The sequence below is a fragment of the Mesoplodon mirus genome (assembly GCF_964341445.2).
Source record: "Mesoplodon mirus genome assembly, chromosome: 20".
NCBI lineage: Eukaryota > Metazoa > Chordata > Mammalia > Artiodactyla > Ziphiidae > Mesoplodon > Mesoplodon mirus.
In genome coordinates this window covers 20,715,158-20,740,761 of record NC_138996.1, presented here as the reverse complement: position 1 = coordinate 20,740,761, position 25,604 = coordinate 20,715,158, and the positions used below count along the sequence as shown (strand labels likewise).

The 25,604-nt window shown below is 40.5% G+C and overlaps 1 protein-coding gene across 3 annotated transcripts in view; it reads left to right on the top strand.

The window, feature by feature from the left end:
* Positions 1-25,604, top strand: part of DLC1 (DLC1 Rho GTPase activating protein) — a 412,196-nt gene that overhangs the window by 118,805 nt on the left and 267,787 nt on the right. The window lies entirely within an intron of this gene.

The following is a 25,604-nucleotide window of genomic DNA, read 5'->3' as shown; positions in this document are numbered from 1 at the left end:
AAATTGGTTCTTCTCTATGTGGGTCTCTCAGTGGGGCTACTTGAGTGCCCTCATGACATGGCACCTGGCTTCCCCCAGGGTGAGTAAAAGAAACCAAGGAAGTCAAACTGGCATGCTTGCCATATTCTGTTGGTCACACAGACCAGCTCTGGTTCATTGTAAAAAGGGACTAAACAAATGCATGCTTACAAAAGTGAAAATTATTGAGGGCCATTTTACCACAATTTGTCATGTCTCTCCCACACGCAAAGACATTCACCTCCTCCAGAGGCCCCCTTAAGACTCATCTCATGACATCTTTGCAAAGTCTGAGGTCTTGTCGTATAAATCAGATCCAGGTTCAGATGAGACTCTTCAGGTACAGTTCGTCAAGTACAGCCCCTCAAGTATAGTTCCTCTTGACCTGAAGACCTGTGAACACACCCAACATACAATGGTGTGACAGACACAGCATAACCACTATAAACTCCCCCATTCAAAAAAAGGGAAAATGTGAGGCACTTAGAAGTCACTGGTCTATAGAAAGTCTAAAAAACAGCAGGGCATATGCTTGAAGGTTCTTGGCTGGGAATCATTTCTGCTACTACGTGGTTTCTGGTTCAGCCTTCTGAGATGCCCTTAGTTCTGCCTTTTGGTTCGTTCCTTTTTCTTATGAAATGACCAATGTTTTTACAGCTGAGCAGTTTTCATCTTTGTTTCTGCCTGTAGAGGGTTGGGAGGTTCATGGCCTTCTGTTGCTTTTGCACCGTCTCTGAATCTTTTGATCCAAGATGGAGATGTTTCTACTAGTGCAATCTCTTTAAAACTTTGTACATTTCCTGTTGGTCTTATCAGGGCTCACTCCATTAGACAAAAGCCACACTTACAAATCTCTTCATGATAAACCTTTCTCTACCTTAGACACCCCTACTGAGGCTTCTGAGAGACAATGCCCTGGTGATTCTTAAAAACTCTATTATTTAATGTAAAGGATCTGTGACATATACCCCAAAAACCCTTGGAGAGCTTTTTGTCTGAACAGTTCTCTGAAGTATTAGCTTAGATATATCTGAGGACTTTACCTTTAGACCATACTGTCTTGGCTGTAACCTGGATTTGATCTTACCCAGAAACCACTTAATTTTAGCAACATTTATTGTCTGGAGAGACTGGGAAGAAACAGAGACTGGGAAGAAACTTGTCTCTCCCCTTTTGCATTTTAGTATAATAAGAAGTCAGGCAGCACCTTTAATCCAACTTGGAAATCTCCTTAGCTAGATTACTAAGTACCTGAGGTACATTTTCTACCTTCCACATTACTACACAACAGTACTGCTAAACTTTCTGCCACTAGATAAAAAAGATCCCTTTTCTCCTAATAACATTTTCCTTGCTTTTCTTTAAACTATATCTGAAAGCTTCCTCAAAGGCCATCCAGCTTATGCTTACGCAACAGTATCTTTGACGTCCTTTAGTCTTTCAATATCACTCCCCTCATGGTCCATCTAGCATTCACCTGCCACCCGAACCCAAAGTCACACCCACATTTTGTCCGTTTTTAGGTTTTTTGTTATAGGAGCACCCCATTCCTAGTGTCAGAATCTGGATTGGTTATCCATTGCTGCATAACAAATCAACCCTAATTTAGTGGCTTAAAACCACAGTGATCATCTATCGTGTCTCACGGTTTCCATGGACCCGGAATTCAGGAGTAGCCTGTTCACGCAGTTCTGTCTAGTACTGTAAGGCCTCTCATAAGGTTGCAGTCATGTGTTGGCTAAGGATGGAAGATCCACCTCCAAACTGGCTTACTCACAGGGCTGGCAAATTGCTTTTTCTTTGCATGAGTCTCTGCATGAGACAGCCTTAGTGTCCTCACACCATAGCAGCTGGCTTCTCCCAGAGTAAGCAACCTAAAAGACCAAGTCAGAAGCTCCAATGCCTTTTATGAACTAGTTTTGAAAGTCCCACACCATAAAGTCTGTTATATTCTATTGGTCGTACAATACTGATCAACGTGGGAGGGGACTAACCTGTGCACGTGGACCAGGAGAAAACGATCATTGGGGGCCATCCTGGACATTAGCTACTGTATCTCTAATTCTCTTAATGTAACTCTCTTTTCTATTTTTGCAGGTCCCTTATTTTTCCTGCAGCCCCTAGGAATGTAAGGACATTTTTAGCTTCTCCCTGCTAAGGCCAGTTTACACCTCTAGTCAGCCCTCTGAGCAGGTCCTTAAATGATGCCATGTGGTACATCTGAGATCCCTAAGAAACACTAACACTGCCTTTTCCCTGAGCAATCTAGGAATTCACCTGATACTAGGACAGCCACTTTTCCTTTGGCTCATCCCCAGCTAGGCAGCCCAATCAGGTCTTGTCAGGCTCCCGTGGACCCCATATATATGTGTCACTATATCCTCTCCATGTCTGAATGATCCCACTGAAGTCCCTTTAACCAGCCTTGAAATTAGAGCAGGCTCCCTACTCACCTTTCCTTATAGGGAAGGATTTGGGAGAGAACTCATAGCACCCCCAAATCTCTCTCCACAATCACTTTATCCCAAATACCTTCTGATTCCTGATGCTATTAGATTCTTCGGGGGAAATTGAGAGTTCTCCGATGCAGTGGTTCCCAGCCTTTTTGGCACCAGGGACCGGTTTCGTGGAAGACAATTTTTCAGCAGACCCGGGGTGGGTTGGGGGTGGTGGCGGGGATGGTTCAGGCGGTAACGCGAGTGATGGGGGGATGGGGAGCGTAAGATGTAGCTTTGCTCGCTAGCCCGCCGCTCACCTCCTGCTGTGTGGCCCAGTTCCTAACAGGCTGCAGACCGCTAGCGGTCTGCGGCCCAGGGGTTGGGGACCCCTGCCCTAATGCTTTCTCCTCCAAATACTTTTTGCAAGATATACTCTTTTTTTCTGTCTCACAACTCACTTTGATATCGCATCTGTCACCTTAGGGTTTAAATCACAACTTCAATTTTAACATCCTATCACAGGGATCTGTGTCCTGAGCTGTGATATGACTGCCAGGGAACACATTTCCTCTCTGCTGCTGTCTGAGAGATAAGAACACTGAGCAAGATGAAACCACAAATTCAAGGTTATGGTGGTACTTTTTTGTCAGTCACTGAAACTGTATTCAGACAGGACTAAAGATAGGTACACACAACCCAAAATTGAATGAGTACCGCTCTTCAGTTCCTTGATAGGCCCAGCTAAAGGCAGAGCTTATATCCCCCAAAGGAGGGAAAAATATTTAAAAATGGGTTTTCTTTAAAAACATTAAGTCAGAACACAGGCTGATCAGGTGACGTTAAAATATTACAAAATAGTTTGTATGTTGACCAACAATTGAACTGTAGATTAACACATTTGAACACAATAAAAAAAAACTGATGATGACAGAGGTTTAAAATGAATAATTGTATTCTTGCAGAGAGAATAAAATGTGTTTAGCAGTTTGCCTAGCCTTTCACTTTTTTCTGCTTTGGGGTCTACATGACATAATTTTTTGTCTATTATGGGGCTTGATTTCTTCTTCCACTCTAATAAGTACTCAAGAAACACCTTCCCATAAGAGTCCATTTCTTGGGAATTGTGTTGGGAAAGAGGTCCAATGCAATGGCCAGGGATGGACCCTGCCTGGCCAGGAGTACTGGACGTTCAGTTTGGGGCTGAGCTCTAGAAGCTTCAGTAGCTTCTTGGGATAAAGAAGGATGGGTTTCAGTGGTAAGTACACCTATTGGGTCTCAAATGGTCAGATCAAGCATGGATGGAGGGAATTAGGTCAGGCTGATTCAGGGGAGTAAAGGAATATATTCTGACTAGGGAGATGCCTGGGTGGCAGGAATAGGCCCCAAGGATACCTGCTTATATTCAGACTCAAGCCGATACACTGTTTTTTAAGCTTTTTGAAGTAATAGGATACTAAATGTAATTTTTTCTTACAAAATGCCTGAAAACTTTCATTAAAATATTGCCATCAAACCAGAAAATAATTATGTGGCAAAAACTATACGATGCCATTTCAAAGCAGCAGGCACAAAATTTAAATCATTTCAGTGTTTTTCATTAGTTACATCATGTATTTATTATTTTTTTTACAGTTATGCTAGCATATTTCTGAGTTACATAGAATAAACAACATTACTCATTTAACTGGCTTGAAGAATATTGTCATAGTGGATTGTCCATAATTCCATTTGCTGTATAAATTGCAAGGGACATTACAAGGACATGAGCTATATGCTTCCCTGTGCATCTTTTCAATTCAATTCAAGTTGTTAGTAAGTTACACACATAAGGGAAGTTCTAGTTCTGTTACTCTTTCAGGCTGATGTAGGGCTTTTTTCTTCTTTTAAATATTTCTAAATAAATAAATTTACACCTAGATAGATAGATAGATAGATAATTCTCCATGGAAAAATGTTTTCTTTCTTTTTTTTTTTTTTTTTTGCGGTATGCGGGCCTCTCACTGCTGTGGCCTCTCCCGTTGCGGAGTACAGGCTCTGGACGTGCAGGCTCAGCGGCCATGGCTCACGGGCCCAGCCGCTCCACGGCATGTGGGATCTTCCCGGACCGGGGCACGAACCCGTGTCCCCTGCATTGGCAGGCGGACTCTCAACCACTGTGCCACCAGGGAAGCCCCTTCATGTTTTTTAAATTATGTTTCTATATAATGCATTTACAGCATACAAGAACATTCCTTCAACCCAAACAGATATTTTGGAGAAAAATTCTAACACATTTAATATCTTTCTGGAACCTAAGTTTGAGTTCCATATGTATTATTTTAAGATATTATTTTTACTCCAAGAGAAGTAAAAACTACACTACTAACTTGAAGTTCTATCTAGAGGGACTTCCCTGGTGGGGCAGTGGTTACGAATCTGCCTGCCAATGCAGGGGGCACGAGTTCAAGCCCTGGTGCGGGAAAATCCCACATGCTGCGGAGCAACTAAGCCCGCGCACCACAACTACTGAGCCTGCGCTCTAGAGCCCACGAGTCACAACTACTGAAGCCCGTGCTCCTAGAGCCCATGCTCTACACAAGAGAAGCCACCACAATGAGAAGCCTGCGCACCACAATGAAGATCCAACGCAGCCAAAAATAAATAAATAAAATAAATAAATTCATTTAAAGAATTCTATCTAGGGCCTCCTTCCTATCTAGAGATAATTATTTTATCTTTCAAAGGACTTTCTTCTTTGATGAGAAAATAGTACAGGTAGGCTCTTACAATTACTCGTTATTTTTCTTGGAATGAGGAAATCTCAGACCTTGAAAAGAATAATATACAAAAAAAATTAACCCTAATTAAAATAGTGTCATCACTAAGACCTTGAACAATAAAAAGCATGGTAATTGCTGTATCTTGCTTTTTGTTTTCATGTTTGCTTTGTTTTGGTTTTCTTTCTTTCAGAATGCCGCCATCTTCTGGTCAAATTACATATCGCTTCATAAACAAAATCAGAGATCCACACTCTGAGGCAATTTAGGTTATATAAATTCACCTTTCATCATTAGGAGTCACCTATTTAAGAATTGTGCCTCCAATGTTCCAAAACCAGAGAACTTTAGGTGACTTTTCAGGAACTTTAAGAAGTTAAATTCACAGAGGATATTTGAGGACTTTCAATGCTATCAAAAAATGTATATTGCACAGTAAATGCCAATGGAAGTACAGATAAGGCAAAGTATCTCTAGGGCAGCAGTCCCCAACCTTTTTGGGACCAGGGACCGGTTTCGTGGCAGACAATTTTTCCACGGAATGGGGGGGCGGGGGTGGGGTGGGGGGGATATGGTTCAGGCGGTAATGTGGACGATGGGTAGCAATGGGAGCAGCAGATAAAGCTTCGCCAGCTCACCCGCCACTCATCTCCTGCTGTGCAGCCCAGTTCCTAACAGGCCGCAGACCGGTACCCGTCCATGGCCCAAGGGTCGGGGGCCCCTGCTCTAGGGGATATTCAGTTTTGCTGTATTTCTGTAAGAATCTATGGCTTAATATGATTAGGGAATTTTGACATATATTTGCCATTTCCTCTCTACAAACTTTTTAATTTTCAAAGTGGTTCCCCTTGAAAGAATCTTTTTATAGTATTTTATGAACACCCTTAATAGTCTTCTTACAACAAAGAGGATTCTTGTGGCAGACATCTGTCTTCTTGTCATAGAGTTGTCCATATTTATAACTTCTTAGAATTATTCATTAAATGATACATAATTTAAAGGGCTAGATTTGATAAATGTGATTACTTCTTATTTCCACTAGTTTTTATTCCTTTTCATTGATTCATTGAACAAAAAATGGAGTTCTTACCATGTGCCGATCTCTATAGGCACTGAAAATTGAAGGAGAAATAAGATGCCATCCCTGGACTTAAAAGCATGCAATTTCATAGATTCTTTTTAGCCAAGTCCTAAAAATCTCATTCTACCACACTGTCCTTAACTTATCCACCAAAAACATCTTCATCTACCAAAACCAAAAACTTGTAAATCACAGTGCAAGAGTTTGGAACAACTAAAAGACTCATTAGCTACTGCTTTTTGTCACTGATGGTTTCTACCAGTTTTTCTTTTTTTTTCTTCCGTGATATTTACAATCTGCTGACACACATAATCCATGCTGAATAGCCATGAAATCAGCCACGGTCATCAATATTTAACAGGTGGAGAATACTGACACAGACCCACTGATTTGAGTCACTTGACAAGAACTAGGATTAATATTGGCTAAAAAGAGCAGTCTTGTCTTACTTCCGTCATACGGAAGACTTTTGTAGGTAAAAGCAGGCAGGTACTTTGTCATAGTTTTGGAATGATATCATGAGACAGAATCCTAAAGAAAGATGAAAAGTGTACTGACAACTCTAAATTTCCACTCTCCCTGTGCTAGTTATGAATCCATAAAACTAAGCACTCCTCCCTCTCCCCCACACCTACCTGCTTTATTTCTTAACATTTCTAACTCTATTATCCCCAAATCACACTTCCTATTCTAACTATATTGTCTCTCCTATATTCATAAATTGCCTGATGAGTAGGGTGGTCATGGGCAGGGAGAAGGGAAAGGAAAAGGTGCTGGGCTTCAGGTCAGGGCGTGATCAGAGGGTCACCCTGTGCCCTCTTAGTGCCAGGTCCCAGGGAGGGCTGCCCCGTTAAGGGGGACTTAGAGGCAGGAGGAACACACATCCTTACTAATCCTCCCAGCCACACTGGCAGCACCCTCCTGTCCTCTGCCTTATTAAAAGAAAGCAGGGAACTGATCACATGCGTTGTTGAATGGTGTTTACTGGGTGGTGTGAAAATCCTCCCCATATTCTCTATAAGAGAAGGTAGGAGCCACTGCACAGACAGTCAGTGTAATAGTTCACAGGATCAGTTCCTCACAGTCAGACCATCTCTTCATTCAGAAGACAGAGCTAAGACTACATGGGCACAGCTTTCTTCTTTTGGATACTTTTTCTTGGAGCAGTAACTAGAATACAATTTAAACTTTTTCAGATTTCATGCTCGTGAAAAAATCAGGAGAAAATTAGAAACTCAGCAAGCCACTCTAACAAGAATCTTAGATATCAAGATTTCCTGATATTTTTAAGTTGACAATATACATACAATACATAATATATATTATAATGATAATATATAATATATAAAATACTATATATGTATAATCTCCAGGGCTTTTTTAACCCAAGTTTAATAAATGACTCATAGTTACATGTACATTATGCTCTTCTTTGAATTAGAATGGTAGCCAAGCTTTGAAGTATATAAATGAATTTTTAAATTTTAATCATATGCCAAAAAAAATAGCTGTTGAAGTTTCCAATTTAGATAGTAGATTTAAAGAATTTAGGATTGAGCCAGCTTGCCCTTTGGCCTCTTGGGTCAGAGGTTAAGTTGAAGCTTGGATTTGAAATGCTCACTGTGGGGGATCTAAATCCATAACAACTACATGACAATTAACAGAGCATTTCTATTCCACTGAGACCTATTTTATTTTATTTTATTTTATTTTTTTAAACATCTTTGTTGGAGTATAATTGCTTTACAGTGGTGTGTCACTTCCTGCTGTATAACAAAGTGAATCGTCTATATGTATACATATACCTCCTCCCTCTTGCATCTCCCTCCCTCCCACCCTCCCTATCCCACCCTTCTAGGTGGTCACAAAGCACAGAGCTGATCTCCCTGTGCTATGCGGCTGATTCCCACTAGCTATCTGTTTTACATTTGGTAGTGTATATATGTCAGTGCCATTCCCTCACTTCGTCCCAGCTTACCCTTCCCCCTCCCCGTGTCCTCAGGTCCATTCTCTATGTCTGCATCTTTATTCCTGTCCTTCCCCTAGGTTCTTCAGAACCATTTTTTTTTTAGATTCCATATATATGTAGCATATGGTATTTGTTTTTCTCTTTCTTACTTCACTCTATATGAGACTCTATGTCCATCCACCTCACTACAGATAACTCAATTTCGTTTCTTTTTACGGCTGAGTAATATTCCATTGTATATATGTGCCACATCTTCATTATCCATTCATCCATCGATGGATGCTTAGGTTGCTTCCATGTCCTGGCTATTGTAAATAGTGCTGCAATGAACATTGTGGTACATGACTCTTTGAATTCTGGTTTTCTCAGGGTATATGCCCAGTAGTGGGATTGCTGGGTCATATGGTAGTTCTATTTTTAGTTTTTTTAAGGAACCTCCGTACTGTTCTCCATAGTGGCTGTACCAATTCACATTCCCACCAGCAGTGCAAGAGGGTTCCCTTTTCTCTACATCCTCTCCAGCATTTATTGTTTGTAGATTTTTTGATGATGACCATTCTGCAGTGTGAGGTGATACCTCATTGTAGTTTTGATTTGCATTTCTCTAATGATTAGTGATGTTGAGCATCCTTTCATGTGTTTGTTGGCACTCTGTATATCTTCTTTGGAGAAATGTCTATTTAGGATTGAGTCCTGTTTTAAGAGGCAAATTTTTAAATATTAAAAATCACAACTTAAAAGAAGATATAGTTCTTTCATTTATAGCATTTCCACACAAACCTCTTGAGCAGATAATGTCACGTTATAGGTACGTATAATTTGTCCTTCTTTAATGCTTTTTCTATTTTTTTGAATTATTTTGGAAAATTATTAGATTTCGGTTAAAATTCAATAAAGCACTCCAAACCTGGAAATTATGGGAAATATTTTCGTGAATCAGAGCAATACAGATTTATATATATTCTGTAATGATAATTTATACTATTATATTATAATAATTATGGGAATTATACAATTTCTTTTTATATGAATGTACATTTATGCATTTTACCTTTTTTATTATTTATAATAAGCTAGTTTTAAAATATTTTTATTTTAGTTAAATAATTTAACTAGCCCCTTCAAAAGGTTATTCATGAAGATTCAGTGATTTATATAAGTAAATTTCTTAGCAGAGTGCTCGATGCATAGTAAGCCCTCTACCAATGATAGCTGTTATTATACTTCAGTTTATACAGCAGATGTGCTCTTTAAAAGGAGTACATAAAATTATTTTGGCAAATTTACAACTATTTTAAATAGCATGCTTGCATTTTGCTTAAATTCTATGGAAGATTTTTCTGTGAGCTGAATCAAATTCTGGTATTTTCTGTACTAGGGTGAATTAAGGAGACTCACATGTGTGATTTAGAAAGGGAACAAGTAAGCAAACCAACAGTCCATAAAGGACATGCTTGTCCTACATGTCCTAGCATAAGATGAGGAGTGCTTTATAGCATCAGGTTCCCAGAAAGATTGGGATATTCCACTACAGGGAAAAGTGAAAGAGGAAGGAGCCCTTTCATCATCGGGGAAACCCCACTGTGCACTTTTGTATTCAGAATGACACTAATGAATATGGTCATTATCTGGAAAGCTGAGGATGATGAAAAAGATTAATAATTCAGTCACCCCTCTCTGCATCCATCTCAATAATTGCCATTTGGGTTTCAGTTATAGCCATCTTTGCTGCTTTCTGTAGCTATGCTTCTTCGTTGCTGTTCTCTGAGCCATACCATGGTGGCTGCTGCTCTTGGGGGCATCCCAACCATCTTACCTCATTGGGAATATTCTAAAGTATATATATTATAAATTTGAAATGCATATATTCCTGGAAAATTTGTTTATCTGGCTTCTTAATGGCTTAACACATAGGCTTCTTTCTATATGAGCAAAAATCTTGTGCTGAACAGAATATTAAGAGTTCCGTGTCTTTTAAAATGAAGCATATTGTGTACCTGTATTACTTGCCTGTTTCTATCAATGGTGTGTTCCTTTGTGCTTGAGAAGATGAGGAAATACTTTACCCTGTGGTCAAAATATGACAGAAAGTTCACGAACCGTATTTATCTCATATTTGTAATAATTCAGATGCCAGCAAGTAAGCATCCATTTTATCAATGATGAATACAAACACTTAAAAAAGGGATTTCTGTGTTAGCGCCTGTGTTGGCGCCTCTGAAGAAATGATGTTCTTGTCACACCATCATAGAAGAATTTGTTTGGACATTTTCTTGGAATGGTAGTGAACTGGCTACGAATCTTGGAACAATACTGCTGTTTGTGTACAAAATGGTTGTAACAAGCTACCCATGTAAACAATGACTCATACTGATTGCAGTTCTCTCTATAGAGAGAACTATTAGTCTTTATTAGCAATTATTAAGGAAAGCATGAGTTTGAACCTTTGACTTGGAATTTTCTGGAGCTTTTAAAATAATGGATGATACGGGCCAATTCCCTTTAGCCATACAGGTCAATTCCCTTTAGCCCCATTTTTTTTTCAGACATTTAGTATCCTATTTCCCATTATCAAAATCACACATGCACACATGTTAGAAAGAAGTAATACATGAAATGTAAATAGTAAGGAGCTATAACTATTTCCCAATAAGCACAACCTCAAATCACAGGTCAAATGAATCATCTCTCAGTCTATCTTAATGCATCTGTTACCTGCCTCCATCACTCCCCAATGAATGTTTACAAGAGGATTTGGCTCTTGAGAATGAATCATTATAGAACCATAGCTTTTATTTGATCTGTTTATGATGTATTTGCTCAGTAGTAAAGGTGCTTTTAAATACCAAACTTACCTTTTGGTTATTTACAGTTTATTTCCTTATTCAGTAATCATTTATTGAGTGCCTACTATGTGCCAAGCATGTGCTAGATACTAAGATAAAACAGACTTCATCAAGGAGCTCACAGTTAAATAGGGAAACACTAATAAACAACCAATTCTAACTTAGGGGCGGGATACCTAAACTAGTTTTGAGGGAATCAGGGAAAAACGATATGTAGTGAGTGCTCAAAAGTATTTCTTAAGTATTTAAGGACTGGTGGAGCTACCCTGGTGGAGGTGTCAAGAGCCAAGGGAAGAACTTTTCAGGCACAATGGTCAGTGGGAACAATGGCATGGAGGTGAGAAAGCAGGTGATTCGGTCTGGCCTAAGTGCAGGGCTTTGAGCTCAGAGTGGAAGCTGCAGAGGACGGTTACAGTCAGATCTGAAAGTGTCTCCTACAGCATAACAAAGATGAGGGGGCTCCATCAGAGGACACTGGGAGGAAGGGTTGCGCTGGAGACCATATGTGCATTTTGGAAAAAATCTCCTTTGCGTGGCGATAGAACACACTGGAATAATTCTAGGAAGGGATGTTACTTTAAAGCCTTTTACGGTGATCCGGGCACACAAGAAATAACTGAAACATGAATGAGGTCATAAGAATGTGGAGAAGGAGGCATGGGTGGAGCCAAGATATATTGAAGAATTGTAATCCACATAGTAAAGTAATGTCTCAGATGTAAGGAGTAAAGAGGGAGGAAGCAGCACCTCTTAATGACTGAGCAACTAGAAGGACGATGATACCCAAGCAGGGAACGTTTCGACATCCATTTCTCCTTCTGAAAACCACCCTCAATTTTCATTTGAGGATCCTTCTGCAACATCCAGTTCATATGGTATGGCAAGGCTACCCCCAAGGGTACAGCATGTAACCCAGACCAGAGTCACTAAACATCCTGCAGTTCACCTGGCCCGAGGTGTGGATGAGTGTGTGTGTCTGTGTTGCTGGTGGCTGAGTGAGGGGGGCTGGGCTCCACCTATCCTAAGCCAATCCCATTAGAGGTTGAATATCATGAATTTTGTGGGCCCTCCTAGAAAAGAGCCTCTCTCCTTTGCACTGGATTTAGAGTCACAAGAAGATGAGGCTAGGGCTGCTGTAGCCATTTTGCCACCCCTGAAGGAGAAACTAAGAAGGTAGCCAATATAGAGAAGGCGAGCTGAGTGAGGGGGCCAGAACAGGCAGGTTTTGTTGACATTGAGCCCTGTTCTCAGCCACACCTGAAGCCAGCCCTACAACTGGACTTCTCAATTATGCATATCGATGTACTTAAGTCAGTTGCAGGAGAAGGAGTCCTATTGAATACAAATGCCAAGGCCAATTCCTGGGAAGGAACTTAAATATACATGTCTGGAGCTCCAAGAAGGAGAGATCTGCCATAGAATGTTATCTGCAGATAGATGATTTTAAAGGTGAGATAATCACCCAAGTGAAGTGAGAAAGGACTGAGAGAAAACCATGGGAAACACCAACATTAGGTCAATCAGTCACTCAACAAACATTTATTGAGCACATGGCAAACTCTACATCAGTGAACAAAAGTGACAAAAATCATAATAATTATTATAAGTCCCTTCCCTTTTTGAGCTGATAGTATACAGGAGGAAAAAAAGCAACAAAAAGGTAAAGTATATTAGTATGTTTAATAATGATATGTTCTGAGGAAAAAGGGATAGGCAGAATGGGTGAGATGTGGGCTTTTGGTGATCAGGGTGGGCCTCACTAAGAAGTTAACATTGTTTTTTTTGAGTAAAGATTGGAAGGAAGTGAGAAAGCAGACCATACAGGTTCCTGAGGAAGAGCATCTCAGGTGGGGGACCAGCAAGGGCTGAAGGTTGCAGGCAGGAGGACACCAGGTATGCTGAGAAACCAGCAAGTGAGTCAGTGAGCTAGTGCTGGGTGAGCAGGGAGAGGAGCCAGGGCGTCGGAAGCCTCGTGGGCCACAGTGAGGACTTAGGCTTTGATTCTGAACGAGACGGGAAGCCTGGAGAAGATTCTGTGTAGAGACACCACAGGATCTGACTTGGGCTTAAAATGGACCCTTCTGGCTGCTGTGCTGAGAATAGCCTGTTCACACAAGGGAGGAATCAGGGGGGCCAGTTAGAAGGCAAGTGTAACAGTCCAGGCAGGAGACGGAGCTGGGCCACGGTAGTAGCAGTGGTGGTGGCAAAGATGGTCATATTCCAGATATATGTTCAAGGGGGAGAAAACATACTCTGATGGATTGAATGTCATCTGTAAGAGAAAGAAAGAAGTCAAGGATGTCTTCAGAGTTTCTGCCTGAGCTACTGGAAGAATCAGAGAAGACCCCAGAAGAAAGTGAATTGGAGTATCCAAAAAGTTATCAGAGAGCATTGTCGCAGAACACAAAAGAACATTGTTTTGAGGAGGGCATGGTGAATGATTCTAGATGCCTAAGAAAAACCAAGCAAGTAAAATAAAGAGTAAAAATTGCCTATTTGATTAATAACAACAACAAAAAAAGCAGGTCTTTGATGACTTTGGTGAGAAAAATCACCTTTTTTTTTTGCCGCAGTCAATGATACCAAACTTACTAGACTATGAAAGAAGATGTGTCTACAGATTGAGTAGAAAGAATGAACCTATTTGAAGCTCAACCAAATGCAACAGATCTACTCTATGCACAGCAGGCAGGGAGATGGGGAGAAGTTGAAGACATGATGCCCACTCTCTAGGTGTTTAGGGACCACAGGCTACATATATGAATACGAACACGCCGTCATACACAGTAAGCATTGTTGGAGAAGGGCCGAGCAGAAAGAGCATTGCTAACATCAGTACCACTTCTCTTTGCTCAGAAAAAAAACTTCTGTTTGTTCTAGAAACTGGGAGCCATTTACATTCAACCCTCACCTGCCCTCTGCAAGGGCTGCTTAGCCTGAAAGCTCAGAACATATGTGTTCTGGAGGTGAATCCAGACCACCTAGATCTACCTCCCAGGAATCAACTCAGTACACACATAAGAATGGCTAACATGGAAGGTGACCCCCCCACCACTGATAAAACATTAATATTTTGTAGTAATTTTTTTCCATGTCAGGAAGCACTGCCTTGCATTTTCAGTTGGGTAGGGTCCCTCTGTATCAACCTCATGTCTTTCGTGACTTCCCTGCAGCAAATAAGAACTTGACCTTATTATTGTTTTGCTGCAAGAAGGGTAAAGCCAACGCTTCAATCAGCCAGAGATGCCCTGACCTTGAAGGAGAAGGGGCCAGGGCTCTGTGGAAAGAAAGACGGGAGGTGGAGAAGGGAAGGAAGAAAAGAACACCACGTAAACTTGGGTTTGGTGTCATGGAAAATATACTTCCCGAGGAGACAGACAACATGGTGTTTAAGGCCCTTTATCACTGTGGGACATTCATCTCTCAGCTCTGAAGTGGGTATCAGAACCTTATCTGTTTGAAAACTCCCTATCACTTATTCCAGCAAAACAGCTCTGATTTTCTTTTCCACTCTGAGTTAGATATTACTGGAAAAAAAAAATCAGCTGTTTGGAACACAGTGGTCACTTGAGGCCAGGGTCAAAGATTTGGTCCTTGACTGGACTGATCAGCTTACGCACAGAAAACTGTCCAACAGCCACATCCAAATCCCACAACATGATTGATAATCGGAGCCAGAAGACAAGAGTATGCTTATTTCTGTAAAATTGCTCTCTCAATTGAAAACCTCCCCAAAGCTCCTGTCCTAATTATATCATGTCATCTTCATTTGCCAATTTAACTCAAAAGAATCTCTCGAGGGCTTCCCTGGTGGCGCAGTGGTTGGGAGTCTGCCTGCCAATGCAGGGGACGCGGGTTCGGGCCCTGGTCTGGGAGGATCCCACATGCTGCGGAGCAACTAGGCCTGTGAGCCACAACTACTGAGCCTGCGCATCTGGAGCTTGTGCTCCGCAACAAGAGAGGCCGCGACAGTGAGTGGCCCGCGCACCGCGATGAGGAGTGGCCCCCGCTCGCCGCAACTAGAGAAAGCCCACACACAGAAATGAAGACCCAACACAGCCCAAAATATAAATAAATAAATAAATAAAATTAAAAAAAAAAAAAAAAAAGAATCTCTCGAAACTCATTTCTGTCGTGCCTGCTTTGCACTCGTGCTGGCGGGTAGGCGAAGCACCAAATTCATCCTCAAACAGTCCAATTTGATGAAGGAAAACACACAGAAGGGAAGAATAAACCATAGAATGTTTCACTTCTACAAACAATGTTAACTAAAGATTATGGAGAATCTGATTTTAGGATTTCAAAGGATACAGGAGAGATTCAGTGTGTTGGACTGTAAAGAAAACAAACTCTTCTTCTCAAAAACAAATAAGCACTGTTTTGTGCTCTAATAAAGAAACAATATTGTACAAAGAAACAATTCATGAGAAGCTCTTTGGTAGGTGGAGGCTGCTTTTTCCTTTCCTTCCATCATGCCCCCTAATGAGGATTGAGCAATGTGGGCTAACATGTAAGCAGCTCCCAAAAACAGGATGCTGAATGTATTACAGGATCTTTAAGGACAGCGTAAGAGCACTGCCAGCAACTCTCTGTGTCACACGTCCCAGCAGGTCAAGGTCTGGACTGGACGGACTGAGTACGGAATATTCCATATCCTGAGTCATACACATTGCAGGTTGCCCTTCCACATGTAAAAGTCTGATCAGATCTAACCTTGCTGGAGACAGGAATGCAGATGTTTGCAAATGTGAAGGGGAGAGAGGCACCGCAGGCAGGACGAGCGACCAGGACTAAACTGATACCCAACATTATAAAAAGAGTGAGGGGGCTTCCCTGGTGGTGCAGCGGTTAAGAATCCGCCTGCCAATGCAGGGGACACGGGTTCGAGCCCTGGTCTGGGAAGATCCCACGTGCCACAGAGCAAGTAAGCCCGTGCGCCACAACTACTGAGCCTGTGCTCTAGAGCCCGCGAGCCACAACTACTGAGCCCATCTGCCACAACTACTGAAGCCCACACACCTAGAGCCTGTGCTCTGCAACAAGAGAAGCCACCGCAGTGAGAAGCCTGCACACCACAACGAAGAGAAGCCCCCGCTCGCCCCAACTAGAGAAAGCCCGCGTGCAGCAACGAAGACCCAATGCAGCCAAAAATAAAATAAATTAAATTAAATAAATAAATTTATTACAAAAATTAAAAAGAATGAGGGCTTTTAAACAGACAGTGAGAGAACAAGGCAGGAGTGCCGAGTCAAAAGGAAAGCACACTGAATTGTATCCCACCCCATCCTGGTTTTCAGCTTTACAAAAGTACAGTAACAGAGCCCCAGGGGGAATAGAGAAAGGAAAGGAAAAGTGGCAAAGGTCATGGTTGGGAGAATGAGCAGCAGGAATGGGGGTTGGAGAGAAAGTATTCCGGTGCATGCAAGAAGGGAAGGAAGGAAGTGGTGCAGGGCAGCGAAGAATGCAAGAGAGCCCCAGCGATTTCCACCGAAACCTGTGCAGAAGGGGCCGCATGAACACAGCGAGACGGATGGGGAGGCTCTCGGAACAAAGGGCAGCCAAATGACCTCTGATCGGAGGTGAATGGGAGACAGTGGTCTGGAAGGAGTGAGGCCCATGCAGCTGATTTTCCCCACGCCCAAGCATGGGTGTGCAGTTTCACTTGCATCTTGAGAGAGCACTTGAATGAATAGAGAGACAAGACCCAGTCATGGACCAAAATTCACATCCTCTGCAGTTGAGCAATTTCTACACTTTTTTATTCATTCTCTTCCAGTGTGTGCTCTGAGCTTAGGAGGAGGAACACTGAAATATAAGTCATGGCGTCTAGATTCTATCCGCAGCTCTTCCGTTAATTATTTGGGGGGGATGTTGTCTGGGCCTCAGTTTATAAATCCTCAAAATGAGGTGTTAGCACTCACACACCTCCCAACAGCCCACAAGGAACCTTGCAGAGGCCACAGGCTCCATGAGGCCGAGGCCACGTCTAGGCTTGATCCACCATCACATAGACCGCACTTGGAAAGTGTCAGCATCATAGTAAATACTCAGTGAATGTGCGTTAAATGAATTAAATTCGTCACCACCACAATCCGTGAAGCAACTAAAAGCAGAGCTGTCCTGGCTGCAGCAACATGGCACCTCCTACTTCAGCTGCCCTCTGCACCCTGGGATCCCAGGGGGGGAACGCCAGGACTGCAGGAAACCCCCTGTGAACACCACTGGACTGGACATAGAGGCTTCTCCTCTACAAATCATAACTCTATGGTCCTCATGCAGCACACGTTGAAGTGTAGAAATTAATCTGGTTTGGCCCACATTCACCTGACTGGAAGATCACTTTCCCCACTTCACCCTCTACTTCAAAGTCCTGGTCTTTAAACCTTCTTACTGGTACCATTCCCCCCTCCTTCGCAGAAGATGAAAGCATTTTTCCAGACAGGCCTGCTGTGAGTGACTTCATGGAAATGAATATCTTGTGTCCCTAACGTGCCTCTCACACGAGGAACTTCTTGTATTTATTTATTTTTAAGAATAGGGCTGGGAGGTTGACGTTTCCATTAGCAGTGGAGTGATATTTTTTTAAAATAAAAACCCTCCTCCTCGGTGAGACATGCCTCACATTCCCGTCTCCCCACTTCAGGCAGTTATGTGCTACTAACTATGCAATGGAAATGACACATGTCTGGAAACCCAGCAGCAACACCGTCTCGAGGCTGCTTGCTCGGTGCTATACAATGAAGGTGCTGTAGGAGGTTAATTGAGGAAGGCAGACTCCCGGACCCTCAAAGCGACATGTGTGGCACCTTATGCATTTGAATCCGATGTACTCCAAGGCGCCTTTTGTTTGAGGGCTGATCACACCTATAGCAGGATGAAGGCACAGAATCACTGACCTTCCAGAGGATCCTGGAAATATCTTAGTGTCTTCAGGTGAACTGAGACCAGTAAGTCCTCCTACAAGGGAGGATAATACACCACAAAAGGGGATGGGTCAGCTCCTCCTACATAACCTTGGGTATCAGCAAGCCACGTGGGACTTGACTGATTGGATTCTATGGCCCAGTGTACCCCTAATTCCAAAGGACGGAGGTAATCAGTTTAACTCAAAGTAATTTTCCTCAATTTATGTCAACAAATGTATTCCTACAGGGTACTCTCTTGACCTGTGTGAAAGCTAGTAATAAGATAGAGGTTGTGAAATGGAAATTAAAAATGGAATTGGATGGCAAAGGATTATACTAATGGAATGCAGATTGGATTAAATGTAAATTAAGTATCAGAACAGGAGGACATTTGTCCCAGTTGAAGAAAGTGTTGAAAGTCTTTGGGCACTGATTTATCATCCAATCTCAAACGTACCAAGTTTAATCCTCGGCAAAATATGAGGTTAATTGAGCATGAGGGGAAAACTTTTCAATTACCTTTTAACAAGCTCAAAAGAGATTCGTAGACAACAGTTAGTTCTTATTGTTTTGATGGTTTACAGGTAAATGAATTAGAAATATGAGATGATTTTTCTTAAAATATACATGGTTTTATTTAATTAGAGAAAAGGTGTTTAGTTTTGACTGGTTTTTGAAAGGTTTGGAAAGAAGTCTTTAGTATGTGATAAATTTAAAAATCACCTAACCCTATGCCAAAAAGGGAATCAATGTAAGCTTAGAGATTTTTATGCCAGTACTTAGGGCCGCCAGGCACAAGGGGAGCTAGGAGTGGCATAACCCAGAGACCTGGAAACTTAAAAACAATGCTTGACTTGTGAGGAGGGAAGCAAACTGGGTGGGGCAAATCTGAAGAAAAAGCTGATGGGCTGGCATTCCATGCAGAGTTCAGAGTGTCATCTGAGAATCTGAGTCAGAAACCACTTTATTAGTGTTCTCTGGCTTCCCCTGAGCTCTTGCCTTTTCTCTAAAGCTGGAGGCTAGCCCTATATTATCCAAGATCTGGAAGGAGAGATCTTGGAGGAATTAAAGGAGGATATAAAAGCAAATATGTGAGCAAAATACACACCTGCACATGCATACACATACACATGCACATGCGCGCCTCTCCTTGCTAACACTCACGCCATAATTAATGAAGAAGCCACTGTAGGAATTTCTTCCAAATTTCAGAGAACTTCTTAGAGTGTAGAAAGAGTTAAGAGAGTATGTACCTTTGTACCTGGTTTCCTTTAGGCGAGTCAAGCAAGTGCCACACAAGCATACAGCTTTGTTCCTGATTGTTCAAGTTGTTGTTTTGGTGCCAGATACAAAGAGATCCACACGAAATACAATTTTGCAATCACCAAACCCTAGAAATATTTGAGGTTGCTTGGTGAAGTTAGATTTTGTTGGTACTGCAATGCTATTGGAAAATAAATTTGTAGGATTCTTTTGCATGGTAGTAGGTTTGTTTGTTTTGGTTTTTGCTTTTGATCTTATGAGAACACACGAAAATAACTAATGTGCTTAGTTTCTACATCATTGTAAAACAATTTACAGTAATTTATTCTTTGCCTCTCCCATGCCTTTTGTGGAATAGAAAGAGCAATGACTTGGGATAAGAACTAGGTTCAACTTCTGGTTCTGTCACCAGCTTCATGATCTTGAACTATTTTCTTATCTGAGCTTCAAGCCTATTTATCCGTAAAATAGGGGTAGTTGTACGTAGTTCTCATGGTTACCATGAAGTTTAATGGAAAGTGTAAATGTAAATGCTTAGCATTCATTTATCCAATGACACCTATTACATCCTCACAGTGTGCACGCTATGGGTCTACAGTGCAGAACCAGACAAAGCAAAGACTCTGCCCTTAGGAAGCACATATTCAAGTGCGAGACAGATAACAAACTACAAAGAAATCCAAAGTCGGATACTTACAGGTTAGTTTCATGGGCTCTCATTCATAGATCTTAACAGAATTAGGATTTTGCAATGATTTATGAGAGTGTATGAGTCATGTTTCTATCCCCTACTAAAGTGTAGGCTCCTGGTGGTAGAGACCATCTATTGTATGCCATTAGCATGCACAGAGTAGGCAGATATGCATAATTCCAGAAAAAAGGAATGACTGCATTGTGATAAGGGGAAAAAATTGAAAAAAAATAGAGGTAAGAGGGAGTAAATCTTTTGGTAGGATAGTCTAGAAAGGCCTCTCTAGGATGCTGTAATACTTGAATGATGAGAAGAAGCCATCCATGTGGATGAAAAGGGCCAAAAGAGGAGAGGTCTAGGTAGGAAATATCCAGAGCAAAGGCCCTGAGACAGGAAAGTGTGTGGAATCCTTGGGGAATGGGAAGGGGCCAGCAGTGAGGTCACACAGGGCCCACAGACTATGGTAAGTTTGAGTTTTATTCTAAACATAATGTAAATTCCTTTCCCTCTTCCACACCTCCCCTTGTTTATAGTTTTGTTTTAGTAAGATTAACATACATTTAAAAAATAGGCAACAATACTAGAGGACAGATAATTAATCATGGATTATGAGAAACAGATGTGCCTGTTCAAAAATGGAAGAGTTCTGAGGTAATGCATCCAGGAAAGGTGAACCTATATCCGAGTTTACCTCTCACCTAAGGCTTAGCCTTGAGATGATTGCGCTATCAGGTGCTTGGCTCCCACTTTAGAGAGTACCCAGAAATCTGACTGCACCAAGGCAAGTGTTCTAATTTCACACTTTGGTGCCTCCACTCTGGAGGATGTCGAGGAAATTTTTCCAAGCCAGACTATTTACAGTGCCCCCGAACACAGACTGTTTCTCCAGTTTTACTGGTTAACTTCCAGCAAGTCGTTGAATCTTCACTGCTCAGCTTCTACATCCTTTAGTGTCACTGAGTTCATCTGCCCTGCAAATTTTATCCTCAGCTTCTAGATTGATTCCGCAGACTAGATGAACTTAGTTTGTGCTAATTCATCTTTGCCTTGTAAGCAGCTTCAGTGTAAGCCACTGCTCAATACTTTCTTCCTTATGGGCAAGAAACTGGCAAGTTCTGCTGATTTTCTCAAATGCTTAGTAGTTGACAGTCTACTGTGTCTAGAGACTCTGGCTCTGAGTTTGGATTTATTTCTTTGGTTTTAGGACATTCTCCATTCATCTGTCTTCTTCCTGCCTTGACTGTTGGAGGTCTATCTTAGCTTGGCATTCAAATCATTACCTGGCCCATTGCCCAGCATCCAAGGCCATGACTTCCCTGTAGAAGATTACTGATAAGTGGGATTGATGAGGAGGACTTGGGCAGCGATACCAATGTCAGCTTCTTGAGTTCTGCCTTGAGCAAGAAGCTTGAGGCTACTCCTCACTCAGGGAAACGTGATTTTGGTAGGGGAAGTTTGCCAAAAAGTTCCTAGATAATTTGTCTGGACTTTTCTTTGAAATATGCAAAATAATAATATGTAATGGAGATTTTTTTAAGGTAGGTTACTTCTTTAAAATGATACCTGAAATGTATATTAAATGACATTGAAAAATATTGTGTTGTAATGTAAAATAAAAAAGAGAAGGAATATAATGCTGTGTATGTAGCATAAGCCCAACCATGTAAAACAATTAGCATACAAAGACGAAACAAACCAAACTGTTGACGATGTTTATATCTGGGCGGTGAGATTATGGATTGATTTAAATTACTATTTTCTTCACAGTTTTCTGCATTCAATAATTTTTAAAGACACGGATTACTTGTATAATCAGAAAAATTACACTATTTATAAAAGAAAACACATTATGCAACCAGAACACACAGGATAAGTGTCATCCTCCTAATTCTTTGTGGTTCTCAACCTGGGGCACATTAGAATTAACTGGGGAAAAAATAAATAAAAATAAACAAAGGGGGCTGGAGGAAACTTTTGGAGGTGATGGATATGTGTGTGACCTTGATGGTGGTGATGGCTTCAGGATTGTATATTTATCTCCAAAGTCATCAGTTATAAACATTAACTATGTACAGCTCTGTGTATGTCATACTTCAGTAAAGTGAGATTTTTTAAAAATAATTAACTGAAGAATGTTTAACACTTCCAGTTCCCAAGCTGAACCTTGTATAAATTAAATCAGAAACAGAAACCCAGGCATCAGTATTATTTAAGTTTCCAGGTGATTTCAAAGTGCAGCCAGGGTTTAAAACCACTGTTAGACTAATTAGATAGCTTAGATCAGTGGTTTGCAACCGTGACTGCAATTAGAATCTCCAGGGGAGCTTTTATAATACCAATGTATGTATGGTCCCTAACCCCAGGTTCTGATTTTAATTGGTTTGTAGTGGGGCCCTGGAAATAGTATGTTTTAAAATTTTCCAAGTGATTCTGATGTACACACACCCGCTTAGGTAACTTAACACGCATTGCGTATTCACCCTGGGCAAGGCCCTGTGCTGAGTGTCTTATGTGCATTTAATTCTCAAAATAATCCAATGAAGTGAGCTTTATTATCCTCCTTTTACAGAAGAGGAAACTAGGACTCAAGAGACATATATAGGCAAAGCCATACATAGGCAAAGAATGTATTCTCTCCAGTTCTGGGAGGATGCTTTCTAAGTACCCTAATGGAGAACCCAGCTTACCCACTTTTAAAATGTTGATACAGTAGCTCTTCATAAGTTTTGCCTTTAGCAGTTCTCCCATTCCTGTCAAACTCCATCAAGTGTAAACACATCTGCAGTTTGCTACGCATTTCTGTTTATTCTTTCCATGATGCCTAAATAGTATTAGTTTAATTTCATGTATGTTTTGGTACATAATGTAATGCTTTAGAACTTAAACTTCCTACTCGTTAAAAGTTATAACAGCATCTCATTGCTTAACTTTATGTCACTGTCCAGCGTCTCTCCTGAAATCGTGGCATGGTTGATATTTTTATTTTATATCATTTTTTTGGTAATAAACAGTTAAGAATATTTCGAGAATTCCTTTAAGAATTTTGCAAAACTCCTTAGACAATTGAAAGCACTCTTGGATATCACAAAACCAGTTTTTGGATTGCTGTTCCACACAAATTTCAACATCACTGGATTTGCTGAGATTTCCTCTCTGATGTATTTAGAATAAGTTGTGTTTTGCTAAACCAGTTGAAAGTAAACTTCACCTCTTTCAATAGTAGCAATTACCCCTGACCTCAAGCAAAGTTGCAGGTGCATATGGACAGCAGAACTGGGCCCTTTTCATTTATAATCTGAGTCCAAGGTCTTGAAGTAAAACTCATTTGCCCAGATTTACATAGCATTACCTGAGCATAACATTACCTAATAAAGCCAAATTGTTGGGTTAGGGATACAAAATAAGCCACTTCACTTGCCAGGAATTCCATATCAGCTTATGGGCCAGGTTTTGTGAGACAGCAGAGAGGACAGAGAACAAATACTGTTTAAAGAGACAATTTGTAACTGTTTTGCTTTTGCATAATAAAATAGGCATCACCTTTCAAATAATTTGGAAACAAACATCTTCCACAAGCTTGCAATGTAACATAGTCTTCTTTTGAGTAACTTTGTCAGTGAGTATATACAAAAAGGGAAAAGAAAGAAAATCTAAAACTAATGGCCAACTTGTGTGCTTGGGTTCAGATCAAAGGGAATCTTTTCTACTCACCACCTCTTTTTTATTTCTTTTCTCTGTTAGCGTTTTCATCTGACTCCTTCCTTAGCAGGGATTTTATGTTGTACTTTCAAGGATATTGTAACCCTGTGTTCTGTGATTATTTGGGAAAGAGAAACTATAATGGATAAAATGGAAAAATATTTAATGTTTGTTTCTTAAAAAGAAAAAGAAGTCTTATTATATTTCTTTCACCTATTGTAGACCAGAAGAAAATGAAGGAGGTAAATTAATAATAGTCTATGCTGCTAAGCAAACCCATAAGAAAGAACACTTACCAGAGAAATCAAGCACTTTTTGGAGTAAATGCAAGTCAGAGGTCATCCCCCTATCTTCAACTTGCATATTGGAAAAGAGACTTGTTCTGATAACATTGATTTCAGTTAATTAGTAAGTTAGAATCTCTGACTTACAGATTTTAGTTCCAGAAAAACTTAAGGTGGATAGGAGAATGTTTTTTATAGAACAAAATGTTATAGCTCAATTAGCTTTAAAGATTTAACTGGGGATTTTAAGAAAGTCCTTATCTCTTTTAAGATAATACCTACTTTATGAGAATATATACACAGGTATTTTTATAAAATGTGTACCCTAAGTGGAATTTATATTTTTTATTATCAAGTAGCCCTCTTCTAATTTCTTCTGGACATTTTTACATCTTCAGAGGATGTAAAATTTCTAATATCTTATTAATTTCTATATCTTATTAAACTAAGAATTTTAATTTCTTTTTAAAATTTCTAATATCTTATTACTTCTGAATATTCATACAGCATTAAAAAATAGGTGTTTTTTTGTCCATCTCGATTTTCATAAGACTACAACACATCTGTTGCAAAATATCTCAACTATTATAATTTCCAGGATTAAAAAAAAATTTGAAGATGAAAAGAATTGGAATTTGAATCATGAAAGGAGAATCAACCTGTCTTCTTGTAACTTTATTCAGAATTTCACAATCCTTGCTCAACTCTAAGGGAAGGGCCAAAAGCAATAAAACAGCAGAAACCCGGTAAGAATGTGCCAGAGTTCAGAGAACAATTGCCCCAGGCTTAACTTCATGACCTTTAATCTGTTTGGGGCATCCTACAACGTGACTATGCTCAGTTCCTGCACTATTCTTCCAGTTCTTCCACAAGCCAGAGTCATAACAGTAAAATTCAAACTTGACTTTTGATGCTGAATTCTTGGGGTAAATTTGCCCCCTGAGAAATATAACAGTTTTCTTTGTTGTGGTGTATTTGAACTATGTAGGCGTCAGACAGTGAATTAGGATGTCATGTCTAACGCAGGGAAGGGCTTTTGTGAGGCTTCTCTGACTTACGTTTATGAAATGCTGTGCCCTCCAGAACGCTAAAATAAGTATCTGAAGAGTGAAGTGTTATCTAGGAATAAGAAGAACATTAATCAGGAAGTCAGGAGACCCAGATTTCCATTGTTGACGTATCATTTATGAGCCACATGACCTTCAGAAGGGAAGTTTGGAAATCATTTATTAAGGTCCTATACTAAGCTCATAATTTAATGAAGAATGTAAATCAACACAGATTACTTTTACATAATTCAAGAAGTGATATGCAAGCATTTGAAAAAATTCTAAAGAGACAGAGAGAAATGAATAATCAATTCTGTGCAGACAGAATTGTCTTGGAGAGATTTTAATCAGGACTTTGAAAAGTAGTTGCCAAGTAATCTGGTATGGTGAAAATATACAGTGCAGGAGAAGGAAGGACAATTTAGATAAAATGTAAATTGAAACAAATTGTGAAAGACTTTGACTAACTTGCTAGGTATTTGGGCAACTCAAGCTCTTTGACCTAAATTTCCTCATCTTTAAATAAAGGAATTGGACTGAGTGACTTCTGAGTTCATGACCAGGTCTAAAAGTCTAAATAAGATGACATTAAAAAGTTCGAGAGG